Raw genomic sequence first — 23383 nt, forward strand, 5'->3', positions numbered from 1 at the left:
GTAAGGATGTCCTAAATCTGTCTGCAAGGATAGAGGTGAGTAGAAGCTTGAAATGGAATTGTTATCACATGATACAGTTCACCCAGACCTCCTCCCGAGGCGGGGCGGGGGTGGAGGTAGGGGTGGGGGAGCTAGAAATTCCCCCTGGGGGTTACCTACTGATATGGTGGGAAAATGGGGTTAGGGTTGGGGTTGGGGTTCTTGGGAATTCCTCTTTAAAGAATTACACCCTCTTGCACACAAAACTTAGTTAGAATAAGGTGATAGTTTATTTAGGAGCAAGGGAAGGGAAGGGTGGGGGGAGGGAAACCATGAAAGAAATCCTTGGACTTTTCATGGGGAGATTTGGCATAAAGCACATGGCTCAGAGGTACCAAATCTCCTCCAACAGGAGACTGGAAGGTACTTTTATAGAGGACTGATGGGGGTGGACCATCTGCCCATGAAAAGTTCCTTTAGTGAGAGAGGACCATCCCCCACTGGTGGTAGCTGGGGGAATTGGGTGAGGAGTGGAGGACCATCCCCCACTGGTAGTGACTAGAGGAATTGGGTGAGGGGTGGCTACAGATCCCTCTTCAGAACACAGCTTATCTCACCAGGGTAAGGGAGACCAGAATGAAGGGTAGGAATCCGAAGCTAGCTCAGTCCGGTTTGGTTCAGCTTATCTCACTAGGCGTTATCTGTCCTCTGGTTTAGTTTCTCAAGGAGAAGATTCCTCGGTGTGCCCCAGAGAAATTCTGGGGTGCTCTGGGCCCCATGACACTACCTTCAGCTTCCAGAGACTGGTTTAAGACACCGATTTCATTCTTTCTAGCTTCTACTTGCAGGGGCACCTAGGGCTTGAAAGGACTTTATTTCGACTGGCTTTAAAGCTGGCAAAGCACAGTTGGAGGCCTCCAGCGCCAGCGGGCCCCAGGCCTAAAACGAATAACAAAGAAGGGGGAAGCCATAGCCTCGTTTTTCCTACCCAGGAGCCACGGGAGGTGAGGGTGGGAGGGAACTGCCCCGGACTCCGCTCTCTCGCGTTCCGCTCCCTTCCCGCCCCTGCAGCTCGGGTGAGGGAGGGAAGGGGAGGGAAGAGGAGGGGCGGGATTAGGCGAGGGAAAACCCCGGGCCCAGTCCCCGAATCTCAGGGCTCCTCCCCCAAGCTCCGGAGTGTTGAGAGAGGGGCAGCCGGAGGATTTGGGAACCCGGAGCAGGAATCGTGTGAGTAGCAGCTACATGAGGGTGGGGGTGAGGGGCGAGGGGTTTGCTCCTGCTCCGGGAGGCTGCCCGGGGAGAAGGGGCTGGGGTCCCGATTTTAGGCACCGAACCCTCCTGCAGGGTTTCACGGACTCAACACCTGCCTGGGGCTTTGCAAAGGTGATGGCGAGGTTACCCAAAGGCCCAGGAAGGGGATCCTGGAGGTTCGGGTCCGGCTTCCAGACCGCCCTGGGGCTGTTCTATGTGACCTTGGTCAAGTTCACCTTCCCTCCCGGGGCCTCAGGCTGCGGTACTGTAATATGGATGAAGGGAACTGGAGAAGAGCGCCGGGGATCCTCCTGCCATCCCTGCATCCCGGGAGTTCCCCACTCCCGCAGATGTCAGCCGGAGCCCGGCCTTGGCTGGACGCCACGTGCCTGGTGCTGTGAGAACTTGCCCGGCTGGGGAAGAGGACTGGCTTGGCCAAGTAGAGCTGAGTCACCTTCCCTAGACAGGTGTGCGCAAAGTGTGCGTGCATCCCTGGTAGGGCATTCTTATGTGAGTGCGCTAGCTGCGAGGCTGGGTGGGAGGAACCTGCAATGGAGGGGTGGTGTGATTTGATAAAGCCTAGTTGGCGTGGACTTAACTCGGTTTCTCAGAAAGCCAAATAGCAAGACTGGACTGTAAACCCACTGATAGATAGCAGGAGAGCCAAAGTGAGGGAGTTTCAACTGCGCTGTGACAAAGACACCGGGGCGACTCCCCTCCCTAGTAATCCAAACTTCCAACTTCTTCTCTTTTATTTAGTTCAGCCCTCCTCTCCTCTCCCCTCCCCCTTCCCAGCTCACTCTCTGTTGAAGGGAGAGATCACCAAGATTAGCAGAGATATAGAAGAGAGTGGTACTGTATCTTTGAATTATCTTTTTCCTTTTCTGAAAATATTTTTATAGCTCCCAAAGGAACCGGCTTCCAAAGCTACTTAGAATTATTTCGAGCTTCCTCTAGGGGACCTCTCTGGATAAGTGAAAGGCCTTGTTTAGGATTTATTTCAATACTTTAAAGGGTTTCTAGCAATAATAGGGGGTGGAGGGATAGTAGTGTTGCTCTTCTCTGACAGCAGAGCAGTCAATTTGCAAAAAAGTAATTGATGCTCCCCACCCCTTGCAAAGAAAAAGGTGGGTGTTTTGTTTGTTTTTTTCTTTCTCTCTCCATGCACAGCGGGCCTTCTTTCCCAGCCTCAGTGGTGCTAACCTTATGACTGAGCACCTGGTCAGGGAAGAACTTGTGACTCAGCAGTTTGGAAACTCTCCTTCTTTCCGTTCTAGATACATGCTTCCCTTGGACAGAAACTCTTCACAAATGCCAGCAATGATTCATTCATTCATCCATTCAATATATATATATATCCCACTGCACTGAGGCACTAACAGCTGTATCAAAATTGGACACCGAGAGTATAGAGTTATCAATAAGGCAGGGCCCTTGTCCTCGAAGAGTTTACAGTGGAGGAGGAGGAATAAGACAAAGATATGAGGAGCATGACTAGGGCTATACCTGAATAACCCTACCTGTCAACTTACCTCACCTGACAACCAGTTTTAATATTAACTGACCCTTATATAGCTTTAAAGTTTGCACAGTGTCCTACATAGATTGTCTAATTTGAACCTCACAACTTGTGAGTCAGGTTTAACAGATAACACTCCCGATTTTCAAATGGGGAAACTGAGGCTCAGAAAAGTGAAGTTATTTGCCTATTATCACACAGCTAGTGTTGGGTTGGGGGTGGATTGGAACCTAGCTAGGTGTTCCGGATTTCCAGGTGGAAAATATTATTTACTAGGTTGAGTTGCCTCTTTTCCAGCCACCCAGATCTCTCCTGCTTTAATAACTGGTTTTTGCATCACAAATTCATTTGTTGCTTTAAAAATAAACTTATTTTCTAATAAATTCCTTTAAGCCTATTTATAAATTGGAGGTTCTCCTTAAGGAATGAGGACTGCAGATAGTGCTTGCTGAGCCATCAGAACAGAGTTTGAAGCAGAATAGCAGAAAGATCATATTTGGTGAACTGCTGCCTTATGCCTCATCTTTCAGTTTTTGTGGCTTAGTAGAAACCACAATCTCAAATAAGTTGACTGCTTACAGCTCAGGATAAGACAGGCACTCCCAAGGAGTTGTGCTGCCTATCTGGTCTGAAATAGGAAGCACCGGATTTACTGATTCTGTTTTTCACTAGCTGCATTGTGTTTGCCCGATAAGAAAGAAAACATCATTGGGAAACTTGTGATGGATTTATTTGTAAGTAGGCTGAAGTTCTTGTCAGTTATATTTGGTGGGGAGGGGAGAGTGGGGAAAAAATAAAACAATTGTGACTGCAGAATCATTTGTTCTCCTTAACACTAGAGTGACCCAAAGTAAGCCATGGGATAGATAGGAAGTTCAGCTAAAATGGAATGAGAGATTCAAAGGAATAAAAGCTAGAAACTAATTAGGAGAGAACAATGGTAAGTAACTAAGTGTGGGGAAGCCATCAGATCGTTTTTTTAGGTATTTTCATAACATTAATTAAATTTACATTAGGATTCATGGTGGACCTCACTTCATTAGAAAGCTAGGGTACTATAGGTGTGGAATATTATATCTATTGTCCAATTAAGTTAATGTATTGGTTGGTTTGGCTGCACTGGCTCATTATCCCCAATCTCTTATTTTTTTCTTAGAAGGGATGACTCAGTGAGTAGAGCTGGGGGATGGATATATTCAAAAAATGAAGGTGATTAAAACCAAAAGACACCAATACAAATTAATTTTTAAAGGATGCATAATATATACTAATACATACTATATACTAATGGGTTATAATGTTAACGGTTACAGAATATATGTCATACACTGAAAGGATTTGTTGGGTTTTAGATTTGTTGGGAGAAACAAAGGAGGCTTTGTTGGGCTCTTCTGCGCGTGTGCAGACTGACAAGGGAAAATAGGGCACTGAAATTAGAGCTTGGGCAGCCATCGGTCAGTACATGTAAAGGGATTCCTGTTTATAGAAAACCTCTCTTATCCCTTCACATTCTGGAGACTGTTTCTTACTGCAATCATAAAGAATCTCTAAAGTTTGTGTATTGGTGTGTCAGCGACTCTTCTCTCCTGCCTTTTTCAAATTCAGAACTTCATCCCTTTTATTTCCTTTTAAAATAAAGAAATAATAGAACATGTTTATATATCAGATGTTCCTCACAACAAACCTGTGAGGTCAGCAGTATAAGGGCAGCTAGGTGACGGACACAGTGGATAGAGCACCTGGGTCTGTAGTCAGGAAGACTCATCTTCCTGAGTTCAAATCAGACTTCAGACACTTACTAGCTGTGTGATCCTGGGCAAGTCACTTAACCCTGTTTGCCTCAGTTTTTTCACCTGCAAAATGAGCTGGAGAAGGAATGGCAAACCATTCCAGTATCTCTACCAACAAAACTCCCAATGGGGTCATGAAGAGTCAGACAAGACTGAACAAAAGTGGTATAAGTATGATTGTCCTCACTTTAAAGATGAGTAAACTGAGGCTGAGAGACTTAATTGGGGTCACTTACCCAGTACATGTCAAAGCTGAGATCTTATCTGAGAGATGTCTTTTGAGTTAAAGTTCAACTCTCTTTGCTTTGATATAGATCACACTGACAATTTAATGACCAGGGTGGGTCATTGCCCCACATTCTTGCTAATAGGTGATTCATGTGAGGATTATGTATCACATTCTAAGAGAGGAGGAGCAGCTACTTTGAGTTCACTGAGACCCTACTGTACTAGGGCAAGAAGTGGGCCTCACCGGAATTCTGTCCAGGGGCTGATGAATATGGACACAAGCTGCATCCAAGTCAAGTCCAAGAAAGAGTATAACTTAGTGGATAAAAGAGTCATGGGAGGGGGCAGCTAGGTGGTGCAGTGGATAAAGCACCAGCCCTGGATTCAGGAGTACCTGAGTTCAAATCCGGCCTCAGACACTTGACACTTACTAGCTGTGTGTCCCTGGGCAAGTCACTTAACCTCCATAGCCCTGTGCAGAAAAAAAAAAAAAAAAGAGTCATGGGAGTGGAAACTATTTCTGAGCTCAACTTGTATTCAAATGAAATTTTGATTTACTTGGAACCATGGTCTTCAATTAATTTGGCCACCCCCCCTTTCTTTTAGTAATAAAGCACTTGGAGTACCTACTGTCCCATGTAGGTCTCCCCAAATTACCTTAGGTTAGAGGTAGGTCATCAGCACCCACTCAAAATTGTACCTCACAAACCCCTTCAAATATCTGTATTTATGAATGAAGCAGTTGGGATACATTTGAAAGAATGCAAAAGACATTGATCAACAGCACAGCAAATAAGGTGAAAAGAAAAGATCCCTCTATGCTCACCTGAACACACTCTTCCACAGGCTTATATCTCACCTATGAGAGGAGGGCATATGCAGAGGGAATTCAGAGGCACATTCCTAGAACCCATGTGTCCTGGCCATTACACCTCTAGTGCTGAAGAGTTTCCAGTGTCCTTTGGTGAGGTCATTACACTGTAGTTATTATACTGACCTCTTCAGGGACTCACGTCTCTGCTGTCTACTGAGAGTCTCTTATGGTGACTTAGTTGCTGTGAGTTGCTCTGTTTACACTGCTCTCATTCACTAAGGTGCAATGATTAGAAAACCTCTCCCTGGCAAGGACAGGCTGGCGGCTAATTTACTTCATTCTTAAACCTATGAACCACTACATACATTTATCTTTATCCTGGGCAACCAACAAAAGCCAATCTCAGTCCCTCCAGGCTAAGCTTACTTATTCTTTTGATTGCTTATTTTTGGTCCTGATTTTAGGTCTGTGGGTGCAGACAGCTATCTGATGTAAGATTAGAAAATTCCTCCTGCTTCCAATTTAACCCCTGATGGAAATCATATGTCCTCAAAGCCTATCCCAGGAATTCTGCCAAGAACAAAACCAAAAACATCCATAAGGCTGTGTGTGGAAGCTGGAGCCACAAAGCCTCCCTCTGTCCCTCCTGATATCTTCCCATCTTTGCATGCAAATGAATAGAACAAAGACAAAAAGCCACATAGATGAAGTCATTCTCCATCCTCCTGGACCATACTTCTGAGCTTATTTCATATACCTGTGTTTGTGTATTATATGATATAAATAATGCATTAATAAAAATATTTACAATGTAAAAATATATATTCTATACATTATATCAATAATCTTTGTTATTGTTGTTGTTGATGATGATTCTACCAAGAGACCAAAAAGAGTCCCTGACTTTTGTTGTGTTCTGTATTCTCACTGTTTCCCTACTGGAGAAAGAGGAAGTATGGTATAATAGAAAGGAGCATTAGACTAGAAGTCTGGAAACCTGGGTTCTGGTCCTGTCTGCCACAGAGTAGCTTTGTGAGATAAGTGAGCCTCTCTGCTTACTTTCTGCAAGTCAAGAAGCCTCTCTTAAGCACCTGTCATGTTCCAGGCACTGCTAAATAGTAAGGATACAAAGAAAAGGAAAAGACAGTCCCAAATCCAGCAGGGGAGACACCATGCAAATAGCTATGTGCAAACAGCTATGTACAAACAAGATATTTACAGGATTGTTATTGGTGTTCCTCCTTCCTTCTGGAAGAAGAGCAATGACATCAGGAGGGTGATGTCTTGACTTGGATGAGGATTGGATTTAAGTGAGGGAGGGCTGTGCAGAGTCACCAGCCTCACTCTCTCCTCCAGAGTCATCTGGGTCCAGTGACAAGACATAGGTCAGGATGAAGGACTGCTATGGTCCGGTAAAGAGAAGGCACTGATATTAAGAGAGGTAAGGAAAGGCTTCTTCTAGAATGTGGATTTTAGCTTGAACTTAAAGGAAGCCATGGAAGCCAGAGGCAGAAATGAGGACAGAGAACTCCAGGCATGCGTAGGGGAACAGTCAAAGGAAAGAGATGAAGTGTCTTTGTTTGCAGAGGCCAATGACACTGGTCACAGGGATCACAGAGGACGTGGGGGACACGGGGGTGGAAGGGCCTAAGAAGATTGGAAAGGTAGGAGGGAGCCATATTATAAAGGGTGTTCAAAGCTGGACTATTTTATATTTAATCCTGGAGATGATAGGGAGCTGCTGGGGTTTACTGAATAAGGGATGACATGGTCAGACCTGTACTAGTAAAATGAATGGTTGGGTTGGACAGTTTTTATGGTTCCTTTCTGGCTCTAACTTTCTAAGATTCAAGCAATAATAAAAGGATATTAGCTATTTTTTTTTTTTAAATGACCTTAAGTGCATCCTAGAGTAGCTATGAGAACACAGGATCTGGAATCAGGAAAATCTGAATTTGGATCTTTTTTTTTCCCCACTTTCTCTTTCTGACTATGTGATCCTGGCAAAGTCCTTTAACCCCTCTCAGCCTCAGTTCCTTCATCTGTAAAATGGGAATAACAGCAATCCCTACCTCATAGAGTTGTTATGAAGATCAGGTAAGACGAGGACATAAAATACTTTGCAGACCTTTGAGAACTAGATAAATGTGCCCTGTTACTAAGACTACTTAAGAGTTTGTTCAGCTTCACTTTTTGTATTCTGGTCATGGACATTAAGAACTGGTGTTTAAGATTAAGGTCCTGATGCCCTACAAGACCTTTAGACAGCAAAGAAAGATTCTATTTTGTTCATTGTATTCTTACTAAAACGGAAATGTTTTAGAAAGCATTTTTTAATAGGTGTTTAAATAAAGACTTTGGATTTAATCCCTGTTACCCAGAAAATTCTGTTAATGAAAACTTTCCTCTAAACAGAAATTTTGAAAGGTGGTCATGCGAAAGAAAGATCTACTTATTCTACTTAGTGTCAAAGAGCAGTACTATGACCAATGGGTAGAAGTAGCAAAGAGCCATCCCAAGGCAGGAAATGGTGTGGCCAAGAGGTCAGACTAGCACACTTACTTCAAACAGAGGCCAGATGACTGAGTTTGTGAGAGTGTTGTAAGGTAAATTCTTGTTCCGGAATGTACTAGACTAGAGACAGCACCCTGAGGTATCTTTCAAGGGAAGAGATGAAAAGGGGCAATTATCTGTGTCAACTGGACGGAACCGGCCTCTAACCTGTGAATGGCTGGAGCTGAACTGAGTGGGCCAGAGACAGCTAAGACAGGAATTAGAGAGCAGTTTTATTTTCAGAGTGAGGAAAAAGGCTTGCAAAGGAGGAGTTACAGATAAAAGTACCGGGGTCCCGACCCTAGTTGGGGGGCCAAGGCAGTGCAGGGAGATCTCAATACCTAGTAATACCCAGTGAAGGAGCAGCATGCAAGTGACAAGTTTGATTTATTGCAGGATTTTCTGAGTTTTTCCAGTGTTTGTCTTTTATCAGAATACACCTGGTGAATTATTTGACTGGTGAGATCATCCAAAGAGTGATCGCTAAGGATTGTTGCCCTGCCAAGCTCAGGGCATAGCTTGCCCACTGGTCCTTAGCTCTGGAAAGCAGGGGATCTAAGTTTTATTTTGTCATTTCCCCCTCTTGGCCAAAGGGAGGGGGTCTGAAAGAGCCCCTACCCTTCTATCAATAACCCCAAGAGGCCAGTTGGGTCTTATAAGGTATTGTCCAGGTGGTCACTTCCTCGAGGGGACCTACTGGGGAAGTGTGTCCCAGGTATCACTGCTAGCCATTGTTTGCTTCCAAGCAGAAAAGGTGGGGCAAGAATGTAGAGGGAGGGAAATGCCAACACACACTTCAGGGCCTTGGTGGCTGGGAAGAGAAAAAAAATAACTAGAACAGTATATTCAGCCCTGGCCCAGAATCTTGGGACTGCTGTCTCACCCAGAAGTTGGCTGCTTCTGGATCCATACTAGACAAACCTTGAGGTAGGTCCCTGGAGGGTTCTTTAGTCTGCTCAGGAGCAGGAACTTTCTTCAGATAATCCAAGAGTGCACACCCACAAGTTTGGCAGCTGTGGGAGTGGTCAGAATGACCTGGTAGGAGCCCTTGGAAACAATGATTGATTGTACATAAAGATGGTCCATTTTCCTAGCCATAAGTTTCCTAGCTACACAGGGCAAGGTTCAAGCAATGCAATAAGGCTTTTCATAAACTCATTATCATAGTTCCATTAATGTCAGATTATAGAACAAACTATTTAGTGGGTTCACAATGCTCTAGTTTTGAGAAAGGAGATTTACATGGCACCAAGGTAACCAAGAAAACTTAAACATAAATGTTTTGAAACAAAAAAACAAATAATACAATAGTTATCACCAATATTAACTAATATCAAATCTCCTTGTATTCTAGTGATTCTCAATGTCCATTTAACCAGTTTGAGTCCCAGATGTCTCATGTACTTATCTGGTCCGTAAATATCTTTTCTTGGACAATTTCAGGATAGCTCTGAAAGGGGCTCTGCTTCTCTGGTTCCAAACCTGGAGTTCCTAGATAATTCTGCTAGTAACAAGACTTACAATTCAGTACAATCAATTAAATTTGGTTCTCCAGTTTTGAAGCTTCAGAGAATTTCAGTTTATATATTCCATTTGTTATTTCTCTCCTTACCTAAATCCTATACCTGATATAAAAATCTTTTAAAAATCTATGAGAGTCCAACCCTTAGGAGGATATCATACCTTTTTTATACTTTGAGCACAAATATAGATTAAAATTATAAAATGTTCATACTTGCATTTTATAATAGTAAAATTTCACTAACCACAACTTAGACTTGAATTTCTTTCCCAATGTTTCCCAAACAGTTAACATTTCATTTATCCTTTACTTATAAATTAAAACTACACATAATCTGGGGCTTCAGACATACAGCAAATACCTGATAATTGTCTCATCATTAATATGTTGAAACTACATCTTTAAATCACCTTATACACTTTCATAATAGCCAAGATTTTATTTATTTATTTATTTTTTTGCTGAGGCAATTGGGGTTAAGTGACTTGCCCAGGGTCACACAGCTAGTAAGTATCAAGGGTCTGAGGCTGGATTTGAACTCAGGTCCTCCTGAATCCAGGGCCAGTGCTCTATCCACTGTGCCCCCTAGCTGCCCCATAGCCAAGATTTTCAAATGAAAATTCACTATTATATATTAAATATTTAATAGTTTTCAAATATCTATTTTTATCACATCCTTTTAAAAGCCCAATTCATGTGTAACAGTATCCAGATTAAAAAGATGTTTTGATTAACGGTATTTCTCTTACAATGGTCTCTCAAATTTCATAATATAAGAGAATTAAGAAATACAACAATATAAACAGTATCATGTATTTAAAACATGAAACAAGTTCAGATGACATCAATGGCATTTTTAAATTATTCCATATGAAAATCATCAATCTTATTACCTTTGGTATTTTAAAAACCACTTTTAAAGTTATCAGGCATGGAACATTCAGTTAAAGAAATAATAATGTTTTTAGCATATGCTGATCAGTGTTAAGCACTTTACAATCCTGTCGTTTTGATTTCACAGCAAACTTGGGGGAGGTGGGTAACATTATTATTTTCCTCTTTACCTATCAGAAAATGGGGCAGGGATAATATAACTTGCCTAACATTACAATAATACTTGTCGCCCCTACCTTCCAGGGCTTCGTAAGGACGGTGTTTTACTGAAGGTTAAGGCAATATAGTAATGGTAGTTGTTGGAGGAGCCTTGGCTTGTGCTTCCTGAGAGAGTATGTGTACCTATGGTCACATCTCTATAGTAGGAGATCACAGTGCATAGAAATTGGCCCAGGTGTTCAGGGTATGTCTATCTCTTCTAGGGAAGACTGAGGAGTGATGGGTCTCAGAAGTTCTCTCTCCCACTGACTGGAGCTGTCTTAAGGTAAAAATGGGCCTGTCAGACCTAATCTGGAGAGATTTCTACTCTTAATGCCTTGACATTCTTGTTCTCAGGAAAGATAACAGATACCCACTGTGTGATGCCTGTTTGTAAGTCATCCCCATCCATACTGATAACCAGCCATGATCAGGAATAGTTTCCTTCCATGTGTCCTCTGGAAGTAGATAGAATTGGTGCTTATTCTGTTAAACAAGCTGTGTATATTTGGAAGCTTATGTGGCTCTGTCTGGTTTAATTCACAGAGTGACAGGTTATTTTAAGTAATGAATGAAGCTTCTTTCATTTGGGCTGTTTAGATGTCATGAAGTTAGTATGAGGTCATCCTTATAAAAAGGCCACCCAGCCTCCTTCACTTAACATAAGAATTAGATGGGCAAATGTGGGGATGATGGGTAGGGTTCTGAGAGGCAGAAGGCGGGCTTTGGAGTCAGGGAGACCTAGATTCAAGTCCTGCCTGTAATATGTATAACCCTGGGAAAGTTCCTTAAGTACTGCACTACTGCTGCTGCTGCTGTTTCTCTTTCTTCTCCTTTTCCTTCTTCTCCTTCTCCATCTCCTCCTCCCCCTACCCCCTTCTCCCTCTCCTCCTCCCCTTCCTCGTCCTCTTCCTCCCCCTTCATCCCCATCCCACTCCTCTCCCATTTCCCCCCTCCTCCTTCTCCTTCCCCTTCCCCCTCCTCCCTCTCCCCTTCCAAATCCTGCATTTCTTCCACTGCCCCATGAAGCCTGCCAAGGTTAAATGACTTGTCCAAGATCACACATATACCAGTAGGTGGCCAGGCTAAGGCTCAGGTCTTCAAACTGACTCAGAATCCAGGGTTCTACTTTCTCCTCCTTTCCTTTCTTTCTTCAAAACTCTCCGGGAACACATGACTGAAAGACCAGTATCTGTTTGCTAAAAAATATATGCTTAGTTTGACAAAACCCATTTGCTTCCTTTTGGTTGGGAAGCTGGGAAATGATATATTTTCCTTGATGCTCCAAAACTGCATCTGGAAGAATAGATAACACACTGAGAGGCAGGAAAAAGATTGCTTAACCAGGATAGGACGCTGCTATGTGTGGCCCAGGCAGTATGGATTGTCATCCCAAATGGCACCAAGCCCAAGTGAATGTGCATTTTCCCTCATTTCAGGAAGAGAACTTGCTCATTTTTCTTCTCAGAGTCAACTGAAGACCTTCCATCCTTCCTCAATAAGCCATAGGTCCTTATTCTCAGGGAGAGCCTTGATTTCCTAATCCTTTGTTCTTATAAAATATTAAAATTTTTTAAATGACAGTATGTATTCATGTGTGTACATATATATGTTTGTGTATGTGTATATATAGATATTTATATATTTACCTATTTACCCACTCATTCCTTGATTCATTCATTTATTTTCTCTTCTAAAACAACATACAGAGCCAGGAAATTCCCCACACCCAGGTATTTAGTTCAATTACTTTGTGATCAATTACCAATTTGCTGGTTAGTGACCAAGCCCAGCTGTTGGATCCAATGGCTGGCCACACACAATACCTGCCCCTGTCAATATAGCAGGGGCCTGTTGCAATGCTCTGGAGCCCCATCAGGGACTAAGGAAGCAGGAGCTCTTTTTATCAAGGGCCTTCTCCATGGTAATTCTTCTGGTTTCACTGAGGGGTTATTGCTTTGATGCTCTGAGGGATTCATGACCTCTTTAGTGTTACTTTTCTCTTCACTAGTACAAATTACAAACCATGATGTGTGCTTTCTTGTCTGTGTCATTTCATGGATTACCACCCGGGGATCTACCCCAGGTCTTCCCATGCTTCAAAACAAAACCTCTTGACCCCACCATAACCTTGATCTACAGCCCTGTGTCTCTCATCACTTTCTCAGCCAAATTCCTAGAAAGAGCAAAGATATTCTCATTGGCCTTCTACTTCTTATCCCTTTGTATTCAGGCTTCTAATCTTATCATTCAACTGAAACTGTTCTCTCCAAAGTTATCCATTTCATATACATACACATATATATGTATATGTATATAATATAGATATTACATGTATGTATATAGGTATAATATATGTAGGTATGTGGGATGTGTGTGTGTATGTATGTATTTGTGTATCTTAATCATCAAACGTGGTGGCCTCCTCATCCTTGATTTCTCTATACCGTCTGACACTGTCGACTCATCTGTCCTCTATGGGTTTGTATGACATTGCTATTTCTTGGTTCTTCTTTTACCTATCTGATTGTTTCTTCTCAGTCTCCCTTGCTGTATCATCCATATCTGGCATCATAACTGTAGGTGTACCTCAAGCCCCCCGACTTCTCTTTTCTCTACATACACTTTCATTTAGCATCCCCATCAGGTCCCATGGGTTTCATTATCAGCTCTGTGCGGGTGACTCCTGTGTTGATTTCTCCAGTCCCAATTATTCTCCTGAGTTCTGGATTCACTTCCTGTTGAACATTTCAAATGGGATGTTCTGTGGCTTTTCAAATTCAACATGCCCAAAATCAAACTCATGATCTTTTCCCCAAACCTGCCCCTCTTCTGAAATTCCCTATTTCTGTCAAGGGCATCACTGTCCTTCTAGTGACCCAGGTTTTCAACATTGAAGTTATCTCCTACTCATCACTCTCCCTTACCCCACACAGCCAATCTAGTAGCAAGTCTTACTGATTCTTCCTCCGTGATATCTTTCCTATATGTCTCCTCCATACTCAAACGGCCGGCACCCCTAATTCAAGCCTCTATAATTTCTTACCTAAACAATTGCAGTAGCCTCCTAATTGATTTCTTTGCCTTGAGTCTCTCTTAAATCCATCCTCTACACAAACCACCAAAGTGATTTTCCTTGATTAAGGGCAGATCTAACCATACAAATCATTCCTCTGCTCAGTCAACAATGTCTCTCTATTACCTTTAGGACCAAGTACAAGTTTTTCCTTCAAAACCTGGTTCTTCCCTCCCTTTCTAGATTTGTTATATATTTGCTCTATGCCAGCCACTGTGGTCCAGCCAATATGGCCTTTCTGCTGTTTCTATCATACAATACTATCCCCCATTTCTGTGTTTTTGCACTGGCTACTTCCCATATGTAGAACATACTCCCTCTCCACCCTTGCCTCTTAGAGTACCTGGGAAAAGGAAGATTGGGGAGCAGGGCAGGTCACAGTACCTAGGGTCAGTATTTTTATCTGATTCAACAAGCTAACTATGTCATCAAAAGCCACTCAAGTTTCTTTGAAAAAGGTAATACCAGCAATAATTTTGTTTGACCCCTTGATTATGAATATGAAGCAAAATGGGGAAACAAATGTTCACCAAAATGGCATTTGCTGCTGTCATGAAGAATGTCTCCGAGGTGTTCTTGCTTGCACTTGTCTGTACTGATTGCATGGAGTCCAAGCATAATGCAGTGACTCCTAAATGAGATCTAGAATCTCAAAAGAATTTCAGTACCTCTTCCCTCAAGGAGTTGACAATCTAGTTAGGGGGAGACAGTGTATGTGTGTATGCATACATACGTATATGTATGTGTGTGTGTGTGTGTGTGTGTGGAGAGAGAGAGAGATGATGGTGAGAAAGAGGGAAGACGTTAGCAGGTGAGGAGAAGGGTATTTGGAAAAAGCTTCATGGACTGGAGGTCACTTGAGCTGATCCTTGAAGGAATTGCCTCCCCACGAAGGCATCAGAGTAGAGCTTTGGGGAGGCAGAGGGGTGCAGGATGTGGTGAAGGGTTATTGAAATGGGTTTTATGCTTGCTGAAATGGGAAATTTAGGGAACAAGGCCTTTGTTAATCTCTTGAGCTTCTCAGAGGAAAAATGCTATATAAATGCAAAATAATAATACAACCAATCTTTTCATGAAATTATAATCACATAAGAATGGGAAAATGGAATGACTATAAACAGGTTCTTCTAGGTAGAGACTGAGGAATTGTGCATCCAGACAAATGGCATTTAACAGAAATGGATAGTTTATAATATGATTTGGGTTTGAAAAATCATTTCACAAGTCTCAGATTTGGGAGGGGAGGGGTGGTAGTAGGCAGGATTTCTTTCCAAGTCAGGATGCCTCTTTTTTCCTCTAAAGTTTGCATTTTTAAGTCTTTCTTCATTCGGTCTTATTAACAACTCTTTTCCAGATGGAGAGAACAGCCAATGGGAATGGAGACAAAAATCTCCCCAGATCTGCATTCATTTCCTTAGCTTGGAGCTCTGGTTATTCATAGCAAATGGAGACCTTTCTCTAGGGGTTTGGGAAGTTCTCCAAAAGGAAGCTGAGTCGGACTCTTCTGTATGTTTCTTTTTTGGTCAATGAGGACTGTGGCTCAAAAACTCTGTTTATTTGTTGAGGTGTCATGTTTTTCAAATTCATCTTCTTCAAAACCAAGGTTATTATCTTTCCCCCTAAACCTGTTCTGTTTTCTGACCCTTTTCTGTTTGTTAGCACCACCAATCTCTCATATTTGAAACCATGATATTATCTTAAATTCTTTTCTTTCCTTTACTTCCCCCATTAAGTAGTCACAAAGTCCTAGAAATTTTCTGTATACAAAATATCTCTTGGGAGCAGCTAGATGGCACAGTGGATAAAGCACCAGGCCTGGATTCAGGAGGACCTGAGTTCAAATCCGGCCTCAGACACTTGAGACTTACTAGCTGTGTGACCCTGGGCACGTCATTTAACCCTCATTGCCCTCCAAAAAAACCAAAACCAAAAACAGAAACAAAAAAAAATATCTCTCACATCTTTCCCTTTTCAGTTTAGTTCCATTAATGCCATCCCAGATCCTCATTACCATTTTCCAGGACCAATATAAAAGTTTATTAAAAGATCTTCCTTTTTGCTCTCCGACCCTTCCAATATATCCTTCCTAACTTTGCTGGACTGGTTGGTAGTTGTTGTTCTTTGTTTTTGAAGAGGACCAAAATGACATCACTATGTCTGGTCAAGGTACAGGGCGTCCAACTGTGACTGATAAAACCAATATGAGCTTGGAAGACTCTATTATAGGGCAGGCACAAATTGTCCATATGACCATCTGAAGTGGAGATGTCTCTCAATGGGTATATCTCACATTTCTTTTGAGTTGCTGCAATTCTGCTTTGCTAGTAGAGCATAGCAGTTTCTTTGATGCAGACATGCCATGCTGGTTGGATCCTGCTAGACTATGTTTTTTATGAATAGATGTGCATATGTCCCCCCTCCTGTCAGAAATCTTCAGTGATTCCCTATTGTCTCTCAAGTAAGTTTCTTCCCTGGCATTCAAAACCTTTCATCACCACATAAACTTAACAGCCTATATCAAACCAGTCACTACCACTTAATGCTTTATCCAAATATGACTATCCTCTGTCCCTCACACATCCCTTAAACTTTCCTGCCTCCAGGCCTTTGTCCAGATTGTTCCTGCTGCTTAGAATGCCCTTTCCTCTCTCTCTTTGCCTACCAGTTGCCTAGCTAATTTATAGAGATCAGCTAAAATGCCATGCCTTTCATTGTGTCTTCCCAGATGTCCCCATATCAGTAGTGATCTCTTCTTCCTTGGACCTCATGTGGCACTTTGTTTTGCATCTCTCTAATGCACATGTCATATACTATTTTGTATCATAGTTTATTTTATATATATATGTGTGTGTGTGTGTGTGTGTACCTCCCACATATGTGTGTATGTGTGTGCATGTGTTTTATATGTGTGTGTATAGCTTTGCAAAACTCAGAGAACTATATAAATGTCAGCTGTTATTATTGTTTTAGTTGTTGTTATTAATCATTCCGTTCTTCTCATTTTCCTCAACTTCAGACACAAGTGGTCCCGGAAACAGTCACTATTCTGCTATCATCCATGCAGAGCTAGTGCTCTGTGGATGAGGGTATAAGTCTAGAGACTCATAGAAACCTAGGACAAATTTAGTAGTAGATAGGACAACAAGGATGAGAGATACCTCATTCTCTTCCCAAGTGATTTTGATTTTTTTTTTCCTGCTATGGGTCTATATATTGATAACTTTTTATTCCTCATAGCTTGGAGATTGAATATTTACCATGGTCATATCTTTCAAAAAATTATTCTTAAAATTTTGCAGATTAATATTATGTCTGGAAGATTGTAGACAATGGCTTTGTCTGTGACGATGGTTTAGGACCAGTACAGTTTACTCGTTGAGTTCTAAGGTATATTTTGAAGTATGGGGGTCTATCATCTACCAGTCTTTGAAGGATGGCTTTTGATGTGTAATTCTAGCCAAATGACTTGTTTTGCTAGTTATTCAGCAGTTGCTAAATGTTCATAATCCAGTGTGATATGTTGCCCAGTTTCTGCCATTTCTTTGAATGCATCCAAGTGTAAGTTGAAGCTCTTTGAGGATAACCCTTCTCTAATTTCTGTCATTGGTGACCTGGTCCTGAATTGTCACTATATTAACCCCTAGTCCTGTATAAATCTACATGACTCAGCCATTTGTTCAACACTACTTTTTTTAACTTATTATTGGTCGAATTTATGTGGATGTCACCTACAGAGGGTTTTTTGATTTCACACTTGAATCTTTGCCATTTCATAGGCTCTATCTGGAGTTCATTCCCTGTCAGCTATATTCAACTAGTCAAAGCAGTCTTCCTTTTGTCAGTCTTTGCTAATGCTCAGCAAATGATGGATGTTTGTTCAGAGAATACTTCTGCAAGTGTTTAACTTATTCATTATGCACTCCAAGAAGTATTCGTTTTCCAACTTCTGCCTTTGGGTAAGGGCAGCTGGGTGGGGCAGTAAATAGAATGCCAAGTTTAGAGTGAGGAAGACTCACATTCCTGAGTTAAAATTTGACTTCAGACACTTAGTAGCTATGTGACCCTGGAAAGTCACTTAACCCTGATTGCCTCAGTTTCCTCATTTGTAAAATGACCCAGAGAAGGGAAATGACAAATATTCCAGTGTCTTTGCCAAGAAAACCCCAAATGGAGTCATAAAGAGTCTTACATGACTAAAAAAACAACTCACCACCACCACCTTAAGGATGCAAGCACTATATTTTGCTAATATGATGTGGTGATTAAAATTATATGGGGTTGCCCTATATACTGTACCAACTTTTAGGGAAAATTAGCTGGGGTTTCTCATATATTGTTACTTAGAAATTAGAGGCTACCATACCAGTTTGGGGGCATTAAGCATTTATTAAAGCATATTAAATATTAGTAAAGATAGAGAGCACATGGCTCAGAAAGATCTCAGAAGCCCTACATACCTAGAGAGAGAGAAGTGTGGGAAAGGGAAGAGCATGCCAAGACAGCGAGAGACCCCTCTCCAGAGACCCCTCAGGTAGAGGTGGGTCACTCCACCTTGATCTAAGCTAATTGGTGGTAACATTCAAATCCATTGATTGACATGACTTGAGGGTAGTTTTAGGTTAGTTAACTTCCTTTAGTTAGTTAGGAAGATTGATCTACATTTTCTTTGAAATTCTCCTGACTCTGGACTGGCCCTGCAAAACCAGCCAGAGTTCCTGTGTGTGTTTGGGGGGGGGGGCCTCTGAGTCCCCAAAACACCCTATTATTAATAATTTTATCACAATGACATTGTGTGATTTTTTTTAAAGAATACTTTAAAAGATTGCTATTGTTTGTTGTCTAGTTCCATATATATATATATATATATATATATATATATATACATATATAAGTATTGAATAGGTGTTATTTGCTTTAAATGTGTTAATCCCATTAGTAAGTATCCCATCTCTGATAGCCTTATACTCATTGTATCTTGCCCGGTGGAGATCAAGATATTAGAAAGTATCACCTTCATCCACTGATTCAATTTGACTGCCAGATTCAAGTCCAGAGCCTTCAGTTTCTATCGTTTCTTCATGTACACAAAGAATTTTAAAGGTATCAAGTCCAAATGACATCTTGATATCATTGGAGAGAGATTTCATGAGATGGAAATGTATTTAATGTGTTTTTCAGAAGAGGCATATGATGGTGTCAGCTATGTACATTAAGTGATTTATAAGATGCTTTAGAATGGCTGCCTCTTTAATTTAAAAGCCATACTCAACTTCTTTTTAGGAGTAATGATACTGGGTCTAAGGTTAAATAGAACCATACAGGCCTTAAACTGTCTCCCTGAAAGATGCTACATTTTATTTCAATTCTTTTTTGTATTCAACAGAAGATAGCTTTCTGTATGTGCATCAAATAAATCATTTTAGAATTTGGAACTCAAAAAATATGGAGTTCCCTCTAGGCCTTCATAGTTGTAGTCTCTGGGAACACAAAATCCCCACTGGATGTCATCAGGCCTGGCATTCTCTTACTTAACCATTATTTCCTGCCTCACTTTACAATGTGGATTTGGAAGGGTTTGAGAATCCTTAACTTTCTTCAGGGCTTAACTCATGGGCTACCTCACACAGGAAACCTTTTTAGATCCACCTAAGTGTTACGGCTTTCTCCCTCTTTAAATGAACATGTATATACTTACCTTTTTAAATTGTGTATCTCTCTCACCACAGTCTATAAGAAGGTAGAAGCTGTCTTTCCATTTCATCATGATGTCTATAGAAACTAGCAAGGGTTTTATGTGTCTTGCATATAGGCATTTAATAAATTCTTGTTGGAGTAGATAGGAAGGGATTGGCTTTCAACTCAACTACCATTACATACATAGTTGTTATTTAGTAGTCAATTAATTGGGTCTGATTCTTCATGAAGCCATTTGGAGTTTACTTGGCAAAAATACATGAGTAGTTTACCATTTTCTTCTCCAGCTTATTTTGCGGATGGGGAAACTGAGGTAAACCTGGTTAATGCCTTGTCCAGAGTCACACAGCTGATAAGTGTCTGAGGCCAGATTTGAACTCAAGTCCTCCTGACTTCAGGCCTTACACTTTATCTGCTTCACCACCTAACTTCCCTGCTTACATACAAAGAGAGAACATCAATTCTTTTCAATAACCTTGGGCATGAGGAGGTCAATTTTCAAAACCACTGCTTTGTCTAAGCAGAATGACATAAACAAGATTTTATTCCTTTATACTGGGAGCTATTTTTAAAATTCCCTTTTGAGTTCTTACCTCTGTATGGGACTATCTCCCACCCAAGTTTTCGGGAGACTTGGGAACAGACTTTTAATAAGTCTAAGGGGACAGCAGATAGAGCACTGGGCCTGGAGTCAGGACCCCCTGAGTTCAAATCGGACCACAAATCCTTACTAGTTGTATGATGCTGTGCAATTCACTTAACTGCTGTCTGCCTCAGTTTCTTCATCTGTAAAACGAGGATAATAATAGCATGCACCTCACAGGGTTGTTGAGGAGAACAAATGAGATGATATTTATAAAGCCCTTAGCACAGTGCCTGGCATGTAGTAAGTACTATATGTTAGCCAGCAGCAGCAGCATCATAATTGACAAGTGGTCTTTTCCCTAACTTAATTATGTGTGGAGGCAGGAATAAGATTAGTTTTAATTGCCTGCCTTCTAGGAAATTAGTGTTGACACCAGGTTATACATTGCTTGAGGTGCAGAGGTGGTATTTTATTTAACACTTGAATTTCCCTCGTACTGAGAATAATACATTGAATGTGGTAGGTGCAGAATTAATGGATAGAATGACGAATTGCACTGGAAGCAGTTTCCTGGGAGTGTCATAGCATTTCCATGAGGGGAGGTTCCCCTCACTAACACCACCTGAAAAGAAAATACTAAGGGGCAGCTAGATGGCGCAGTGGATAGAGCACTGGCCCTGGAGTCAGGAGTACCTGAGTTCAAATCCGGCCTCAGACACTTAACATTTACTAGCTGTGTGACCCTGGGCAAGTCACTTAACCCCAATTGCCTCACTAAAAAAAAAAAAAGAAGAAGATACTAAGATAAGAAGACCAACTCTGACCTAGGAAATATTTGTGAAGGAGAGGTATCTGAAATCATTCTGTTTGGCTTCCTTTCTATTTGATCTCCTTATATGCATCACTTTCTCTATCCTTTGTCACTCTTACCTTCTCCACCTACTTCCTTTCTTCCACTCCCATTTTTTCCTGCTTCCCTACCTATGCCTCAGGCCACTGATCTTCTTGGAGAGAAGGTTCTGTGGGTGGCACCTAGGTTACTCTTATATACAGGTGAGGTTTCTAATATGACAGTGTCTATACTTGTTTCTGGCAGAAATTAATCATTTGCTTATGATATTTTCCATTATTATGTGTAACTTTATTTATCTCCCACTCCGCCCTGTGATGCCTCATCATGGTGTGGAGTAGCTCTGGGTTCTCAGCAGAGGACAAGTTCTAACAGCTCCTATCAAGAGGGAAGGGTTCCAAGTTAAGGCCCCGTGGTGGACTGTCTTTTTGCCCTCTGAGATCAATCTAGCGTGTTTGGAAAAGATTCTTCACCATGGGTAAGGGTTGCCTATGACATAATGAATTGTCTGGACTGCAACAATTCATTAAAGTTGTCTTCAAACTCACAGAGTTCATTTCAAGATGATAGGCATTTATAAAATGCCTACTCTGGGCAAAACACTGATGATGCAAAGACAAAAACAAAACATAACCAACATGTTAAGGGCCTTCCCCATATTCTTTAGACACTACAAGAGTGTCAGTAGAGTACGTGACTTATCTTTCAGTTTTTACCTCACTTTTGCCCTGTCTCTGTGACTGGCCTATCTCTTTTGATCATACATTTTGTGGTAATATTATCTATATCATGACTATGTAACTTTGGTCAAGTCACTCAATCTTGAGGACAGTGTTGAAAAGATAGGCTTTTGTTTCAGAGGGAAGCTTAGGGGAGAGGGGAGGTCATTAAAAGAACTTTGCACTTTCCCAAAGATAATCCATCTCATTTTCCTCCTTTTCAATTCTGAGCCCAGATCATTGTTTATTTGTAACATCTTTCATGAAAAAAATATATATGTATATGTATCTATACATACATACATTCACATATATACATGCTCATGCGCACAAATACTGATAGATGAACTCTATGAGTTGTCCAGCCAGCTGCATAACATAGCTTAGAAAATAAGCATTCTTCATCCACTTAATTTTTCTGCATCATCACTTTTGAGTGATGATGGATTTGGGGTTTTTTTTGTTTTTAATTTTTTAAATTTAAAATTTTTTTTAAGTTTAATAAATATATGGGTTAAGTGACTTGCCCAGGGTCACACAGCTAGTAAGTGTCAAGTGTCTGAGTCTGGATTTGAACTCAGGTCCTCCTGAATCCAGGGCTGGTACTCTATCCACTGCGCCACCTAGCTGCCCCCTTAAAGCCCTTTTTACCGATGACGTTCTCTAAAAAGACAGTAAGAGAGAGAAGAAATGTATGATAAAAAGTGGTCTTCCTTGAAGTGATACAGACAGCTCAGAGTAGGAGGCCTTATTGTGGAAACATCATGTAGGTACTTAGGCCCAAGTACAGTAAAGAAGGAGTAGGAACAGTTGGCACTTGCCAAATGTCATAATCTGCATGATTGCTAATGACTCAAAATGTTTCTCTCAAGCTTTTGATGGGTCCCTGGGGAACCTGGCACTAGGCCACCTGTGATGAATGCCCCATTCTGATTGGCTATCTGCTCCATTTTTTTATGCTGGTCTTGTGCCCAACCCCACCCAAGGAATACAGCTTCAGGGATAAATCAGAAGAGTTCATAGGGACCAATTCCATTGCAACGTGTACTTTCAGCACTCAACCTTTGTTCCAGTGGTTCAGGCTGACGGGAAGACCCAGAGACTTGCTATAGAAGTGAACTAAGGACTGTCTGAGCCCTGGATATTGGAGGTGAGTTCCTTTGCTCAGAATTCCCTGCAGAATTCAGCCGTACCTGCTGGGATGACTACAGACAGGTGTTCTGCAATCTACCTACCTGGCCCAGCAAGAGAGCAAGGAAAGCATTGGAAGCTACTGAGGAGCATGTTCCTGGTCCAGAGCAAAGTAGGCAGGGTAGTCAGTCTTTCAGTTGGTAGAGTGGGAATAGGGCAGACAAAGCAGATTGTTGTTCTTTGATCACAGTTTTTGTATTTAAGGTCTTCACCTGTTAGAGCTAATTTTTCTTAATAAACCAAGTCGTCTCAGAGCTCTGGTGTTCAAATCTCATCTTTCGATCAGTAGGAGGCTGAGTCTCATAAATTGCCCTCACTATAACAGCATCATCCACGGCTCTAAGGACACAGAAGATCTATCGATTGACATTTTTAAAAAATCTAACCTGTAATCTATCCAGCCCTCTCAGAAATTATTCTTTGCTTAACTCATTGCTTCCTATTGTTTTTTTTGTTTGTTTGTTTCAATTAGTTTAGTAAACAGCAATTCTTTTGCAACTACCTTACTGGAGAAACATC

General features: G+C 41.5%; 1 protein-coding gene across 5 annotated transcripts in view; it reads left to right on the forward strand.

Annotated features, from left to right (window-relative positions):
* The first annotated feature begins 1058 nt into the window (after nucleotides 1-1058).
* The window catches only part of PRXL2A (peroxiredoxin like 2A), a 59121-nt gene continuing 36796 nt past the window's right edge, over nucleotides 1059-23383 (forward strand). The window contains exons 1-2 of one of the 5 annotated variants that reach the window (XM_043984943.1): nucleotides 1146-1206; nucleotides 10973-11034. The gene's annotated coding sequence lies outside the window, so the exon portion shown is untranslated. Of the gene's footprint in view, nucleotides 1207-3380; nucleotides 3484-10972; nucleotides 11035-22736; nucleotides 22824-23383 lie in introns of those variants that run through there. The other 4 variants (XM_043984942.1, XM_043984946.1, XM_043984944.1 and 1 more) reach the window with 4 other exon arrangements.

The sequence above is a fragment of the Dromiciops gliroides genome, chromosome 2, assembly GCF_019393635.1.
Source record: "Dromiciops gliroides isolate mDroGli1 chromosome 2, mDroGli1.pri, whole genome shotgun sequence".
In the NCBI taxonomy this organism is placed as follows: domain Eukaryota; kingdom Metazoa; phylum Chordata; class Mammalia; order Microbiotheria; family Microbiotheriidae; genus Dromiciops; species Dromiciops gliroides.